The sequence below is a fragment of the Gorilla gorilla genome, chromosome 12 (assembly GCF_029281585.2).
Source record: "Gorilla gorilla gorilla isolate KB3781 chromosome 12, NHGRI_mGorGor1-v2.1_pri, whole genome shotgun sequence".
NCBI classification, from domain to species: Eukaryota; Metazoa; Chordata; class Mammalia; order Primates; family Hominidae; genus Gorilla; species Gorilla gorilla.
This window is the reverse complement of record NC_073236.2, coordinates 22073148-22089990: the sequence shown is the minus strand read 5'-3', so window position 1 is coordinate 22089990 and position 16843 is coordinate 22073148.

Below are 16843 nucleotides of genomic sequence, written 5' to 3'. Positions count from 1 at the left end.
TCTTGGAGCCTCATCTTGCTCATATGCACAACGGAGGAGCTGTGCCTTGGGCTCTCTAAGCCTCTCTCCCCAGGACAGCACTGTCATTCTGGAGACGGGAACAGCATCAGCAAAGGAACGGAAGTAGGATTGTGAGGACCTTGTTGAGCAACAGACAGGCAGGTGAGGCTGGAGAATGGAGTCCCTAGAGATGGATGGTTCTTGTTGGGGTTGGCTGGATCCAAGGGGTATGACCTTCCTCCTTATGTGCAGAACTGGGTGCGCCCTAGGTCATGGCCAGCAGCCCTCGGAGTGGTACTGAGGACCTGTTGGGAAACCAGTTTGGCAAGGCCATCATCTCCATGATGTCATCCAGCCACTGTGTTCTCTGGGCAACAGTGCCAGGCAAACTTCTGGCCCTGCAGGAGGAGAAGGGGCCTCAGATGCCCACTGGGCAGCAATGAATTCCAGGAGACCCAGCCTCACAGACAAAGGAGAGGCAAGGGGCTGGAACAGGAAGGAGAGAGTTCTGGATGTGCCAGCGTGGACCTCTTTAGACTTCTGGGAGTCCCTGATGCCTGGACACAGGGAGTGGGGGTCTAGGCTCATGGCGGGACACTATGTAATTGCTACCTGATGGGTTGGACACTGGCTCCTGATCATGCTTATACTACATGTGTGGCAATTTTGTTACCACTATGACCTTTACAGCTTGAGTCCTGTGAGGTAGGACCACCATTATACAGATAAGGAGACAGGCTCAGAACCCTCATTCTTTTGTTGTTTTTGTTTTGTTTTGTTTTGTTTTGTTTTGTTTTGTTTTGTTTTTGAGACAGAATCTCACTCTGTCACCCAGGCTGGAGAGTGGAGTGGCACAACCATGGCTTACTGCAGCCTTGACCTCCCAGGCTCACAGTGGGACTACAGACACATGCCACCATGCCCGGCTAATTTTTTTTTTATTTTTTGTAGAGACAAGGGTCTCCCTGTGTTGCCAGGGCTAGTCTTGAACTCCTGGGTTCAAGCAATCCGCCTGCCTTGACCTTCCGAAGTGCTAGGATTACAGGTGTGAGCCACTGCGCCTGGACAGAACATTTGTTCTTAATCACCATATTCTACCATCCACCATTTGGAAGCGCCACTTGGATGAAGCCTGAGCACTGGGGAGACCTGGGCCTCAGTCTGCCCATCTGTAAAATGAGGGGGTTTGACTGGCCTCCTTCAGGCCCTCCTAGGGCAAAAAACTGTAACGAGAAGGGTCTAGATTCTTCCAGGTTCAGCCCTGGACTGGCAGAGTAGGGAGTATCTGGAGCAGCTCAGGGGCCGAGGGTATTTTGGCTCCAGAGTCCAGTCCGAGAATGAATATTTTACCAACCTGTCAGTGTGGGATCCCAGCAAACCCTTCTCTCTACTTCTGAACATAGCACCTGAATCTTGGCATCACAGAGTCCTGGATACCCACCTTATGGTTCAAATAGGTAACTGAGTCCCAGAGAGGACAAGGGACAGGCTTCAGGTAGTGTAGCAAATCAGGAGCAGAGCCATTCTGCATCCTGGATTCTCAACCTCCCAAAACTTTGTTTCCTCCTCAGGGCCTGGCACACTTAAGCATGAAATAACTGATGCATATTGAGTGCCTATGGCATACGATGCACTCATGTAACCATCACCACAGCCCTATAAAGCAGATGCTAATAGTCTGTCCCTTTTATGGGCAAAGAAACTGAGGCTCAGAGAGGGGAAGTCATTTGTCCAAGTTGACACTGCATGTTGGTGGTAGGGAAGGGATTTGAACCCAGGTATATAGGCCCTTCCCCCTCAGCAGATCCAGTAAGCCTCACTGGAGGCATGAAGACCTGTAGACAGCAGGGTGGATGGCTCCTTTGCTGGTTCTGAAGGCACGCAGTGTCCAATTCAGAGTTTCCACGCAGGCCTGGCCCTTCTGGGGCAGGCGGAAAAGTGCTGAGGCTGCAGAAGGGCTCTGAATCTTCCCAGAGGAGGCGGCCATGGTGGGAGGGAGTGCTCTGCACCAACCTCAGAGCCAAGTGTAGACGTGGTGGCTGGACCAGCTGCAAGCAAGGGAAGGCAGGCAGGGTGGGGCCCAAACCCTAACCCAGCCTCCAAGACGCGTTCCCAGCCTTCCGCCAGCCAGGCCCTGCCCTACCCACCCTTCTCGCTCCCCATCTGGATTTGAGATGAGGCCTCCGGGCCTAATAATAGCCAAATGGCAGCAGAGGCAGTGCCTGGAGCCACTGCCAGTTGGGGCCTGGGGTCCCCCATGGTCTCATGTTGGCCTCCAACAGGGTTCAGAACTTTAAAAGTACTGCACTCCAGCCTTGGCGACAGAGTGAGTTCTTGTCTCAAAAACAAAACAAAACAAAAACCCTTTAAAATAGCAACTTCTTATGAAGTTTATAATATGTGCTGGGCACTGTGCTAAAGCTTAGCCCACAGTAACTTACTTATTCCTCACCCTACCCCCACTGACTAAGACTATTCCTTTTTTTTTTTTTTTTAAAGGCAGAGTCTCACTCTGTCACCCTGGCTAGAGTGCAGTGGTGCAATCTTGGCTCACTGCAACCCCTGCCTCCTGGCTTCAAGTGATTCTCCTGCCTCAGCCTCCCAAGTAGCTGGGATTACAGGGGCCCGTCACGACGCCTGGCTAATTTTTGTATTTTCAGTAGAGACGGGGTTTCGACATTTTGGCCAGGCTGGTCTTGAACTCCTGAACTGAGGTGATCCACCTGCCTTGGCCTCCCAAAATGCTGGGATTACAGGCATGAGCCACCGTGCCTGGTCGGGCTAAGACTATTCTTAGCCCTTTTGATGGATGGAACACTGCCCCTGATGATAACAGGAACTTGGCAGCCTTCAATTGCTGAGCAGGCATACTGTCCCTCCTTGGCACCGTGCTAAGCACTTTCTTTGTATTTTCCCATTGATTCCCCATGGCATTATGAGACAGATGCTAATTTCTTTAGACAAAGAAAAAAAAATGAGGCCCAGAGAGAAAAGTGACTTGCCCAAGGTCACACAGCTATAACGGACAGAGTCGAAACTCAAACCTAGGACTTTCTAACTGTAGCGAGGCTAAGACCTTAGATTCTGGAAACAGACAAACTTAAGTACAGTGGGTTCATCACTGCTCCTTAGCTATGCAGCCTTGGCAAGTCACATCACCTGCCTGAGCCTCTGTTTTTCTCCTCTGTAAATTGAGGGTTTGGGTGAGATAATACTAACACTCCCTGACGGCTATTAAGCCCACGTTGGGTGTAATAAAATAAGTAATTTACAGCACACATTTCCATGGTGCATTCCCTCAGTCAATTCTCACAATAGCCCCCAATGTTAGGACTCCTCTCTTCCAGCACCTGTGTTTTTTGGTTGTTGTTTTTTTGTTTGTTTGTTTGTTTTTTAAAGTTTCACTTTTGTTGCCCAGGCCGGAGTGCAATGGCACAATCTCAGCTCACTGCAACCTCCACTTCCCGGGTTCAAGCAATTCTCCTGCCTCAGCCTCCTGAGTAGTGAGTAGCTAGGATTACTGGTGTGCGCCACCACACCTGGCTAAGTTTTATATTTTTAGTAGAGACGGGATTTCACCATGTTGTCCAGGCTACTCTTGAACTCCTGAACTCAGGTGATTCGCCTGCCTTGGCCTCTCAAAGTGCTGGGATTACAGGTGTGAGCCACCATGCCCGGCCCCAGCACCTGTTTTATAGAAGGGAAATGTGAGTCTCAGAGAGGGGACGGCACTTGCCCAAAATCAATAGCAAGTGAGTCAGGACTTAAGCCCAGGGCTGTGATTCTAGAGGCTGAGCTCTTTTTTATTTTTTAAGACAGGATCTCTGTCACCCAAGCTGGAGTGCAGTGGTGTGATCATGGCACACTACAGCCTTGACCTGTCTGGGCTCAGGTGATCCTCTCACCTCAGCCTCCCGTGTAGCTGGGACTACAGGCACTCACCACCACACCTGACTAATTTTTATAGAGATGGAGTTTCCCCATGTTGTCCGGGCTGGTCTTGAACTCCTAGTTTCAAGTAATCCGTCCACCTCAGCCTCCCAAAGTGCTGGAATTACACAGGTGTGAGCCACCATTCCCAGCCAGGCATGTGACTATTTTTGGCCAATAGAATATACGGAAGTGGCATTGCCAGTTCGGAGCCTGGGTGTTAAGAGATTGGGCCTTAAGAGATTCCACTCATTCTCTTGGAACTCTCACAGCTGTTATGTGAACAAGCCTGGGCTATCCTGCCTAAGAGACCACTGGAACAGGGACTAGTTATCCTAGCTGAAGCTGTCCTAGTCAGTCACCAGCTAATCCAATAGCTGACCACAGATACATGAGTAAGCCCAACTGAGACCAGAAAAATCTTTAGCTGAGCCCAGGCTAAAGTGCCAGTCCATGAAATCTTGAGCTAAAAAAATGGTTGCTGTTTTAAGGCAGTAAGTTTTGGGGTGGTTTGTTATGTAGCATTGTTGTGACAATTGATAACTGATAACACAGTTTTATTCAGTGTAATTAATGTTGGCTGCTGTAACAAACCAAATATCTCAGTGGTTTAACCCAATCAGAGTTTATTTCTCACTCCTGCAAAGTCTGATATAGGTTGGGGCTCTCCCAGGGAGCTCTTTTCCAAGCAGTGACCTTGCCCCCCAATCCTGCCTCCACCCCAGGCTCTCCATGGAATCTATTCCTGAATCCTCTGCATGTGGAAAGGGAATCAGAAAATCAAAGGAGGCCCATCCACACTTAACTGCCTTTGCGCAGGGGTCACATATAATTTCATTGGCCTTTATGTAGTCACATGACTCTACTAACTGCAGGAAAAATGAGAACATGACTTTCCTGTGTGTCCAGGAAAAGGAAACAGGTTACAGAACACAAAGCATTGCTTCTGTTACGTTCCTCCTGTTGTGGGGCTGGCGTGCATGCATGCATGTGTGCGTGTGTGTGTGTGTGTGTGTGTGTGTGTGTGTCTGTGTCTGTATGTGTGGTGGGAGTTGGAGGGGCGTGTGTGTTAAGTAGAGAATTAACATCTATAAAGAATCAACAGTGGTGCATGCCTGTAATCCCACTACTCTGGGAAGCTGAGGCAGGAGGATCGCTTGAGCTCAGGAGGTTCAGGCTGCACTGAACCGAGATCATGCCATTGCACTCCAGCCTGGGTGACAGAGCAAGACCGTGTCTCAAAAAAAAAAAAAAAAGAGAGAGAGAGAATCAACTTCAGCACCCACTATGTGTTAGCTTAAATAAGGGACAAGTTATAGGTAAAGAATTTGAGGCTCAGCTTAACTGGGCCTGGTGCCGCATGCCTGTAGTCCCAGCTTCTTGGGAGGCTGAAGTGGGAGGATCACTTGAGCCTAGGAGGTTGAGGCTGTAGCAAGCAGAGATTGCCCACTGCATTCCAGCCTGGGCGGCAGAATAAGACCTTGTCTTAAAAAAAAGAAAAAGAGGCTGGGCACAGTGGCTCATGCCTGTAATCCCAGCACTCTGGGGGGCTGAGGCGGGCAGATCACCAGAGGTCAGGAGTTCGAGATAAGCCTGGCCAAGATGGTGAAACCCTGTCTGTACTAAAAATACAAAAATTAGCCAGGCATGGTGGGTGGGCACCTGTAATCCCAGGTACTTGGGAGACTGAGGCAGGAAAATGGTTTGAACCCGGAAGGCGGAGGTTGCAGTGAACTGAGATTGTGCCATTGCCCTCCAGCCTGGGTGAAAAGAGGGAAATTCCATCTCAAAAAAAGAAAAAGAAAAAAAGAATCTGAGACTCAGAAAGGTTGAGGAACTTGCCCCAAATCATACAGCAAGCCAGTTGAGTAGCTATTTTGCGGTAGTGAAGGGCTCAGGGAGATCTGGAGTTGGACAGATCTAGGTGCAAATCCCAACTCTGTCAATTCTTCACTGTGTGACATTTGGCAAGTTACTTAATTTCTCTAGGCCTCAGTTTCCTCATCCACAAAGTGGGGAGCTAATACTTCCAACCTTATAAGCTTGGGAGTGATCATTCACAGAGCTTGCATGGGATGGGGATCCTGGTACATGGGACTTACATAATGAATGTCAGCCACATAGGCAGAAATGATGCTATCTCTGATCTTACCCTGCCAGGGTCCATGAATTTGGCCAAGGTGATTTATTATGTTTTGGACAAATCCTATCCCTTCCCTCTGTCTCTTGTGGTGTAAATGGTTTTATTTACTTCATTAAGAGATGGCAATTTGGCTAAGTGTGGTGGCTCATGCCTGTAATCCCAGCACTTTGGGGGGCTGAGGTGGGAGGATCGCTTGAGTCCAGGAGTTCAAGACCAGCCTGGGCAACATGGCAAAACCCCATCTCTACAAAAAGTACAAAACTGAGCTGGGTGTGGTGGCATGCACCTATAGTCCCAGCCACTTGGGAGGCTGAGGTGGGAGAATCCCTTGAGCCTGGAAAGTGGAGGTTGCAGTGAGCCGAGATCATGCCACTGCACTCCAGATTGGGTATCAGAGTGAAACTCTGCCTCCAAAAAAAAAAAAAAAGAGAGAGAGAGAAAGAGAGAGCTAGAACTATTTCCCCAGTTGAATTTTTTTTAATTAATTAAGTTTTTAATTTTTTGAGACAGGGTCTCACTCTGTCTCTCAGGCTGGAGTGCAATGGTGTGATCGCAGCTCACTGTAGCCTTGACCTCCTGGGCTCAAGCAATCCTCCCACCTCAGTCGGTGCATGCCACTATGCCCAGCTAATTTTATGTATTTTGTTTTTTGTAGAGATCAGGTCTCACTTTGTTGCCCAGCTGGTCTCAAACTCCTGGGCTCAAGCAATCCTCCTGCCTCAGCCTCCCGAAGTGCTAGGATTACAGGTGTGAGCCATGATGCCTGCTCCAGCTGAATATTTGTTACTAAATAAACCTTTATAAGCACAAAGCCCCTGAACACCTATGGCTGCTGACAGATGTCTGAAATGCCTCCATTACTGCATTTTTTTTTTTGAGATAGGGTCTAGCTCTGTTGCACAGGTAGGAGTGCAGTGGCGCAATCATGGCTCACTGAAGCCTTGAACTCCTGGGTGCAAGCAATCCTCCTGCCTCAGCCACCGAAGTAGCTGGTACTACAGGCACACACCACCATGTCTGGCTAATTTTCTTATTTTTTGTACAGATGAGATCTTGCTGTGTTGCCCAGACTGGTCTGGAACTCCTGGCCTCAGCAATACTCTTGCCTTGCCTCCCAAAGTATTGGGATTACAGGAGTGACCCACTGCACTCAGGCTTAAATCATTTTTTTTTCTTTTTTTTCTTTGAGACAGAGTTTTACTCTGTCGCCCAGGCTGGAGTGCAATGGCGTGATCTCAGCTCACTGCAACCTCTGCTTCCCGGGTTCAAGCAATCCTCCTGCCTCAGCCTCCCAAGTAGCTGGGATTACAGGCTCCTGCCACCACACCCGGTTAATTTTTGTATTTTTAGTAGAGATGGGGTTTCATGATGCTGGCCAGGCTGGTCTTGAACCCCTGACCTCAAGTGATCCGCACACCTGGGCCTCCCAAAGTGCTGGGATTACAGGCATGAACCATCGTGCCTGGCTGGCTTAAATAATTTTTAAAGTTTTGTTTTGAATAGGTAGTTCTGGGAGGTCAGAGGAGTTATCTCTCAGGAGATAATTATGCTCAAGTCTGGAAGATAAGAAATTGTTGAACAAAAAACTAAGTTGGTCTCGATGTGAGGGTGGGGGTGTTCCAGGCAAGGGGAACAGACTACGCAAATGTACCAAGGCAGGAATAATCTCCAGAAACTGATGGAAGACCAACGTGACTGAAGTATGAACGGTAAGGGAGAAGTGGGGTTTGGATGAGGAGAGGGGAAAAGGGGCCAGACTGAAAGGTCCCTGTGGGTCCCTTCATAATTTGCAGGGCCTGGTGCAAAATGAGAAAAAGGAGCTCCTTGTTCAACAATTATTAAGTATTTCAAGACAGTGACAGCAGAGCATTACACTGACCCTTCATTACATGAAGCTGGCCCTGCCCATGGACCATAGTAAGAAGAAAGGACTTTCATGTGAGGGCTGCAGGGACCCATGGAAGGTTTTTGAGCTAGAGGTGATCAGATCTGATTTGCATAAGCTTTAGTTCCTGTCCTCACTACCCCACACCTGGATGATGTGTGTCTCTGCACAGGTGGCCCGCTTCACTTTCCTATTCAACATGTCACTCCCCTGCTCAAGAACCTGGGGTGATTCCTACTTCCTATTAGACCCAGCCCAGATTCCCTATCCAGACACCCAGAGACCCTTCAAAATCTTCCCTTACTGGATTTAGTTAATCTAATGTCAACAAAGGCTGTGTGCTGAATCCCAGAGAGATGATGAATCAACCCAAGTTCACACAGCAGTTATAGGAGAGCAAGTCAGGCCTGGAACCCAGGTTTCCTGAGGTCGGCCCATCCAGCCCCTGAGCCAGGGTGCAGTCCTCTGAGGTGTTTTGTATCCCCCATCCTAGCACAGAGCCATGCACACAGTAGGTGCTCAAGCTGTGCCTGTGGCCGTGAGTTCGTTCCTCTTAGGGCACATCTCTGCCAGGGCATGGGTGTCCCAGAGTCCAGGATGCAGTTAGCATCCTTCCTGACTCCTTCTCTCCCTCATCCCTACCTCTAGGCGTTCACCAAGCCCCACAGCACCCAGGCCAGCTGGCCAGGTCCTGCCCATAGACATGTTGTTTGGCCTGTGCAGTGTTTTAAAGCTTTTCCAATTCATCGTTCTAACATTTTAAAAAATCCAGAAACTTCACATGGCAATCCGCATCTTGTGTCTCTTTGCAAAGTCTCAAGCCTGGGTCTGGGTTCCTTCGGGGAGGCAGTTCTCTCCAACCTCTGAGCTTGCAGTGGGTGGGGTGGGGAGCAGTCGCTCTAGTCCCCAGTGGGGCGCCTGAATTTGGGACTTTGAAGCGACAGCGCCCTAATTACCTCTAAGGACCAATAATGATCCTGGAAGCTGATTCAATCAGACGTATAATAACCCCTCCTTCTGGAGCGGGGCCAGGTGGGGGCAAACGCCACCTCTGGTCTCTAACAACAGGGAGTAGGAGGGGTGTTTTGCCCTAAACCTTACAACTAGCCCCAACCTGATGTTTGACTTCGGAATCCCTTAGGGCTTCATAGATGAAATGAATGCCCCTGAGAGAGGCCATGCTGCTTCCTCTCCCCTGGCCTCTGCCTTTGCTTTCTTCTCCCCCGGGACTGTGCTCTTCAACCTCATCTTCACTCTGGCTGGCTCTGGATTACCATTCAGATCTTAACTCACACATCACCTCCTTAGAAAGATCTTCCCAAAGCACGTATCTGAAGCTCCCCAAAATTACTCTGTACTGTAATTACTCCCCATCACAGCACTGACGATCGGAAATGATTAATTTTTTTGTTGTTTGTCTCCTGCTAGACTGTGAGCTCTGAGAAGCCAGGGATTTGGGTTTGTCTCACTCAACATGGTCCCCCAGACCTAGAAAGGATCTGGCATCAATGAAGGGGCTCAACACACGTGTGGAACAAATGAACCACTGGATTCACAAAACACCGTTCCCTGAAGGATGCATGTGACCCCTGGGTCAGCCAGCCAGCGTAGGTGGGAGCCAGTAAGGAGGTGGCCAATTTGTAATTAGGGAGCAATTAATAACTACCTAATTGGTACAAAAGACAGCTGAGGGGCTGGGAGGAGAACAAGGGAATGAAGCTCAGAAAGGAGCCTCAGGTCTTTCTTGGAAAATACTGGGAGCGGGCAATGAGGAATCCCCGGGGTAACATTTGAAAACCTCTTCTGTTATTGGAGATTTAAATGACCAGAAGCCCCCCTAAAAGGACTTGGTCCCTTTAAAACATTTTTTTTTTTTTGAGATGGAGTTTCACTCTTGTCACCCAGGCTAGAGTGCAATGGCATGGTCTTGGCTCACTGCAACCTCTGCCTCCCAGGTTCAAGTGATTCTCCTGCCTCAGCCTCCCGAGTAGCTGGGATTACAGGTGTCCACCACCACACCTGGCTAAATTTTGTATTTTTAATAGAGATGGGGTTTCACCATATTGGCCTATTGGTCTCAAACTCCTCACCTCAGGTGATCCACCCGCCTCGGCCTCCCAAAGTGCTGGGATTACAAATGTGAGCCACCGTGCCTGGCCAAAACATTTTTTAATGGTTTGTAGAGATGAGATTTTGCTATGCCCAGGCTGGTCTTAAACTCTTGGACTCAAGAGATCTGCCCACCTTGGCCTCCCAAAGTGCTGGGATTATAGGCATGAGCCACCGAGCCCAGCCAGGACTTGGTCCTTTAAGAAGCAGGTGTGGGCCAGGTGCGGTGGTTCACGCCTGTAATCCCAGCACTTTGGGAGGCTGAGGCAGGTGGATCACAAGGTCAGGAGATCGAGACCATCCTGGCTAACACGGTGAAACCCTGTCTCTACTAAAAATACAAAAAAAAAAAAAATTAACTGGGCATGGTGGCCAGCGCCTGTAGTCCCAGCTACTCAGGAGGCTGAGGCAGGAGAATGGCGTGAACCTGGGAGGCAGAGCTTGCAGTGAGCCAAGATTGTGCCACTGCACTCCAGCCTGGGCAACAGAGCGAGACTTGTCTCAAAAAAAAAAAAAGAAGCAGGTGTGCCGGGCGTGGTGTCTGATGCCTGTAATCCCAGCACTTTGGGAGGCCTAAGGGGGAGGATCACGAGGTCAAGAGATCAAGATCATCCTGGCCGACATGGTGAAACCCCATCTCTACTAAAAATACAAAAATTAGCTCAGTGTGGTGGCACGCACCTGTAGTCCCAGCTACTCAGGAGGCTGAGGCAGGAGAATCGCTTGAACCTGGGAGGTGGAGATTGCAGTGAGCCAAGATCATGCCACTGCACTCCAGCCTGATGACAGAGCAAGACTCCGTGTCAAAAAAAGAAAAAAAACAACCTTTCTGGGCATGGTGGTGTGTGCCTGTAGTCCCAGCTACTCAAGAGGCTGAAGTAGGAAGATTGTTTGAGCCCAGGAGTTTAAGCTTGCACTGAGTCATGATCACACCACTGCACTCCAGCCTGGGCAACAGAGACAGACTCTGTCTCTAAATAAATAAGTAAATCCTGCCTTAGATTAAAATTGCAGACCAGGTGTGGTGGCTCACACCTGTAATCCCAGCACTTTGGCAGGACGAGGTCAGTGGATTGCTTGAGCTTAGGAGTTCAAGAGCAGCCTCGGCAACATGGCAAAACTGTCTTTACAAAAAAAATACAAAAATTAGCCAGGCATGGTGGTGTACACCTGTAGTCCCAGCTACTCAGGAAACTGAGCTGGGAGGATCACTTCAGCCTAAGAGGTTGAGGCTGCAGTGAGCTGTGATTGTGCCACTGCACTCCAGCCTGGGCAACAGAGCAAGACCCTGTCTCAAAAAATAAAATAAAACAAAATAAAATTGCTGTTGGAATAATTAGGAGGTTTGATATGGAGCAAGTCATCCTTTCATGTTTTGAAGTAACTTTAAAGTATGTCCACTCAGTAAGACACAAGTATCCATTTGGGCTTCTTCAATATTCTATGGGGTTTGGCCAGGCACAGTGGCTCATGCCTGTAATCCCAGCACTTTGGGAGGCCAAGGAGGGCGGATCACTTGAAGCCAGGAGTTCGACACCAGCATGGTAACACGGTGAAACCCCATCTCTACTAAAAATACAAAAATTAGCCAGGCGTGGTGGTGCATCATTGTAGTCCCAGCTACTTGGGAGGCTGAGGCATGAGAATTGCTTGAATCTGGGAGGTAGAGATTGTGTGAAACAAGATCGTGCAACTGTACTCCAGCCTGGGCGACAGAGTGAGACTCTGTCTCAAAAAAATAAAATAAAATATTCTATGGGGTTCAAGAGTTTCGTTTTTAGGGCCAAAGCATTATTATTGGAGGAAGGCAATCCCTACTTCTCCCACTTATTTCTGCCATGGGAGGAAGGTTCTCCTGCCCAACACCCACAGGCCCAGGCACCTGGAAGCAACTCTAAAAACAGCAGGAGACTACTGAAGGAAATTGTCCATCTCTACGAGGTGCTCCTTGTGTCTCCAAAATTTATTAAATGACATCACAGTAAGGCTTGGCAAGTAGGATAAGGGAGTTAGACCAGGGAGGACAGACAGAAGTCTGCAGGCCTGAACACAGGCAGGAAGGAAATGGAAAATGCAAACAGGAGAGGTGAGGCCAGAGCTGAGCACTGCAGAAGGAGAATGAACAACCCTAGTTTGTATTACAGAACACTTTCACAAGTACGGTCTGCCTTTATCCACAGCAGTTCTTACTGGTAAGATATAATGATATCCATTTTATAGATAAAGATCCTAAAGCCCAGCAAGGTCATGGATCTATACATAACTGAGCCACACATCTTAGATCAGTGCTTTTTCTGCTTGGCACACCCCACAGGGACTGGCACATAATGGGTAAAGAGTTGACATTTATTGAAGAAAAGTAGAAGGTATGCATTTGACAGCACTTAAAAAAAAATGTAGGCCAGGCGTGGTGGCTCACATCTGTAATCCCAGCACTTTGGGAGGCCGAGGTGGGGGAATCACCTGAGGTCAGGAGTTTGAGACCAGCCTGGCCAACATGGTGAAACCACATCTCTACCAAAAAATACAAAAATTAGCCAGGCATGGTGGCGGGCACCTGTAATCCCAGCTACTCGGAAGGCTGAGGCAGGAGAATCACTTGAACCCAAGAGGCAGAGGTTGCAGTGAGCCGAAATGGCACCACTGCACTCCACCCTGGGTGACAGAGCGAGACTCCATTTCAAAAAAACAAACAAACATACTGTAAATGTTAAGAAATTTACATTTTTGCATGGTCTTAATATCTCTCCACAAGATAATTACTAATTACAAAAGGACCCTTTATAAAAGAGAAACCCAGCAGATAACCTCTTTAACCACATGATCAGTGTTAACATGCCCAGTAATAAGTCATATCAACAGAAAGTAGCCCCTGATCTGATGCACTAAGAAGGGCATAACGTTACTTCTGTGATATTCTTGCCAAAAGTGCACAAGCTCAATCTAATCACCAAAAAAATAATCAGACATTCAAATTGAGGGATATTTTATAAAATGACTAAACAGTATGTGTCAGGGTCACATGAGAAAAAAAGCGAGAGACTGAGGAGCTGCCATAGATTAGAGAAGACTAAGAAGACATTACAACTAAATGCAATGTTGGACCTTGGATTAGATCAAAAGGAAAACAGCTAAAATTCTAATAAGGTCTGTCAGTTACTGTACCAGTGTTAATTTCCTGGTTCTGATATTTGTACTAAGGTGAGGTAAAATGTTCCTATCAGGGAAAGCTAGGTGAAGGTGTAGGAAATGAAGAGTTTAGGATAACTCTGAACTATTTTTGCCACATTTCTGTAAGTCTAAAATTATTTCAAAATTAAACACCAAAATAACTATAAAATATAATTTATATATGAATTATATCTAAATTTTGAGAACTATAGCTAGGTGTGGTGGTGCACGCCTGTAGTCCCAGCTACTCTGGAGGCTGGGGCTGGAGGGCCGCTTGAGCCCAGGAGCTCAAGGCTGCAATGAGCTATGATCGCACTGCACTCCAGTCTGGGAGGGAGAGCGAGACACCATCTGTAAAAATAAAAAACCTATAAAATCTTGACAAAGTGAGGCATTACTATTTAATTCTTTCGGATGCTATCTTCTCCACTACAAGGGATCATCTTTCTTTTCTAAGGTGAGGTGGCATTTAGAACCTCTGTACGTTCCAGATGATTCTCAGCTTCAAGGCCCAGCTCGAATGCCACCTCTTCCAAGAAGCTCTGACTGATCACCACAGCTGCACAGCTAGAAATTTTGTCTTCATCCCCTAAATGCCCACGACATTTTTTGTGCACCTATATTAGGACATTTATCATCTCCATAGTGGACATCTATGGTATTCTCTTCCCAGCTCACCTGCCCAGTTCCGCTTCTTCCTCTTCTGACTCCAACCATGCAGTTCTCATGGGAGCTGCCATGTTGTTACAGACCCCACAGCTGACTGGTCCAGAGATAGACATCTGACCCAGCTGGGCCAATCAGACACCTTCTCTGTTTTTGTGGCAGTTGCTTTCTTTTTTCTTTCTCACTGAAACTGAGTTAAGTTTAACCTAAAGCTTCTTCCTTACCTGTTGTATATTAATTTGGGTCTAAAGGTTTCTCCGTACATTGTGAACTGTAATCTAACTAGGTATGTAAACAGACCGTAAGCTACTCTTGTAACAAGTGGCTAGGTCTCATCCAGTCACAGCTGCTGAGTTTCAGCCAATCACAGGCCGACCACAGTTCAAACAGTGTACGAATAACGCCAACCGTAACCAATCTAGCTGTTTCTGTACCTCACTTCTGTTTTCTGTGTGTAACTTTCCTTTTTCTGTCCATAAATGTAATCTGACCCTGTGGCAGCCTCTGAGTTGCTGTTAACCTATCCTGGTTCTGCCAGGCTCCGTATGTGTGAATTGCTCTTTCTGCAGTTACACTTTGTTAAATTTAATTTGCCCAAAAGTGCCCCCCCCACCGCCAGTTAGAGGTAGGGACTCGCTATGTTGCCCAGACTGGACTCAAACTCCTGGGCTCAAGCGATCCTCCCACCTCAGCCTCCCAAGTAGCTGGGACTACAGGCTCGTGCCACAATACCCAGTTCAGAGTTTTTCTGGTAACATTAGCCACCATGTTTTCTGCCACATGGAGGAACCCTGTCTGTAACTAGAGTGAGAAGACAGCTAATGCAGAGAGAGAAGCAGAGACACAGAATGAGGAGAGAGAGAGAGAAGAGAGAGAGAGAGAGCGCATGCAAATGGGCTGATTCCATGTGTTCTTGAAGTTTTCTGTCCTTGCCAAGAGTGGTTGTTTGGTTGATCCCTAGTCACTACATAACCCTCAGAATCCAAAAAATCTTCTGGTAAAACCCTCTTCCAATAAATCTTTTTTTTTTAATTAAGGTAATTAGAAGAGTTTTATGCGGCTCTCATCCCAAGTTGCAATGAGCTACTCTGAGTTATTTGCATACATGTTTTCTCTCTCCTACTCATCTGAGGGTTGCCAAATGCCCATCTTAGATACAGTTCTCACTGGCCCAAGGCTAGTGAGAAAACTAGGACAACATAGTGAGTCACTTACATAGGTAATTTTAAAAATTACCAAATTCTAGGATTAGTCTTTGTTATTGAATTTTATGAGATGATGGTAACAGCAGAAAGTAGCAATTTATTTTTCCTGTTAGTATTCTTTGACAAATAACAAGATGTTGGCGATTGTGTACCCCAATTTAGGAAAAAACTTTACTGGGACATGAAATCCCAGTGAAGTGCTGGCCAGGTAATGACACTTCTGGGTGGGTCCCCCTCTTGGCTCTCAGCAGAGAGCCTTGTAAATGAGTGAGATGAGCTAATTTCTGTAGAGAGCTGTTCTGGTCTCCTGCGTCTTGCAGGAATACGATCTGATTTAGAACAGTTACAGCTTATTCATTCCCCCAGTTCTTTTACGATTAAAAAGGATGCTTACTTTTTATTTTTTTATTTTTTTTACTTATTTGCAAAATACCCTATTAGTCCTGCAGGGCCCTTCCTTTCAAATTGGTCTCATGTTGATTTTCTCTTTAATCCTAATCACCTGTGTAGGTGTGGGAGTTGAGGTGAAGTCTCCCATCTGGGAAGGTCAAGGGTCAGCTTGTTGTGGTGGGGAAAAAGCACTGGAGTGGGAGTCAGACAGCACTGTTGTCCACCTATGGTTTCTCCTCTTGCTGGTTGCAAGGCCTCAAGCAACTTGCTTCATTTCTCTGAGCCTCAGTTTCCCTGTCTGTGACATGGGGATGATATCTAGCCTACTTTTTGCACAGGGCTGTTGCAAAGGGTTGAATAAGGCTTTGGTGGCAATTTGGAACTGAAGGAGGCAGCAGGGGATGGGACAGGTGCCCAGTGTTGTTTTATAGAAGCTGCTAGGGGCCAGGTGTGGTGGCTCATGCCTGTAATCCCAGCACTTTGGGAAGCTGAGGCGGGTGGATCACTTGAGGTCAGGAGTTCCAGACCAGCCCGGCCAACATGGTGAAACCCCGTCTTTACTAAAAATACAAAAATTAGCCCAGTGTCATTGCATGCGCCTGTAATTCCAGCTACTCAGGAGGCTGAGGCAGAAGAATCGCTTGAACCTGGGAGGTGGAGGTTGCAGTGAGTCAAGATCGCACCACTGCACTCCAGCCTGAGCGACAGAGCAAGACTCCATCACAAAAAATAAAAATAAAAATAGAAGCTGATAGGGTATATTTGAGGGGGAAAAGATTCAATAACAGAAATTGAAATGTAGGTAAGCATGAGGAAGTTGTAAGCACTTCCTAGCTCTGTCTTTTTTTTTTTTTTTTTTTTTGAGACGGAGTTTCACTCTTGTTGCCCAGGGTAAAGTGCAATGGCGTGATCTCGGCTCACAGCAACCTCCACCTCCCGGGTTCAAGCGATTCTCCTGCCTCAGCCTCCTCAGTAGCTGGGATCCACCTCCTGGGTTCAAGCGATTCTCCTGCCTCGGCCTCCCGAGTAGCTGGGATTACAGGCATGCGCCACCATGCCCAGCTAATTTTGTATTTTTAGTAGAGATGGGGTTTCTCCATGTTGATCAGGCTGGTCTCAAACTCCTGACCTCAGGTGATCCACCCACCTCAGCCTCCCAAAGTGCTGTGATTACAGGTGTGAGCCACTGCACCCGGCCTCTAGCTCTGTCTCTTACTTGAATGTGATCTCACCCTGTGTGCCTCAGCTTCCTCATTTGGAAATCCAGCTCTCACAGTCAGGAAGTAACTTTTTGGTTACCTTACACTGAACACAGAAGGTTGCATAAGAGTTGGTTACATGCTG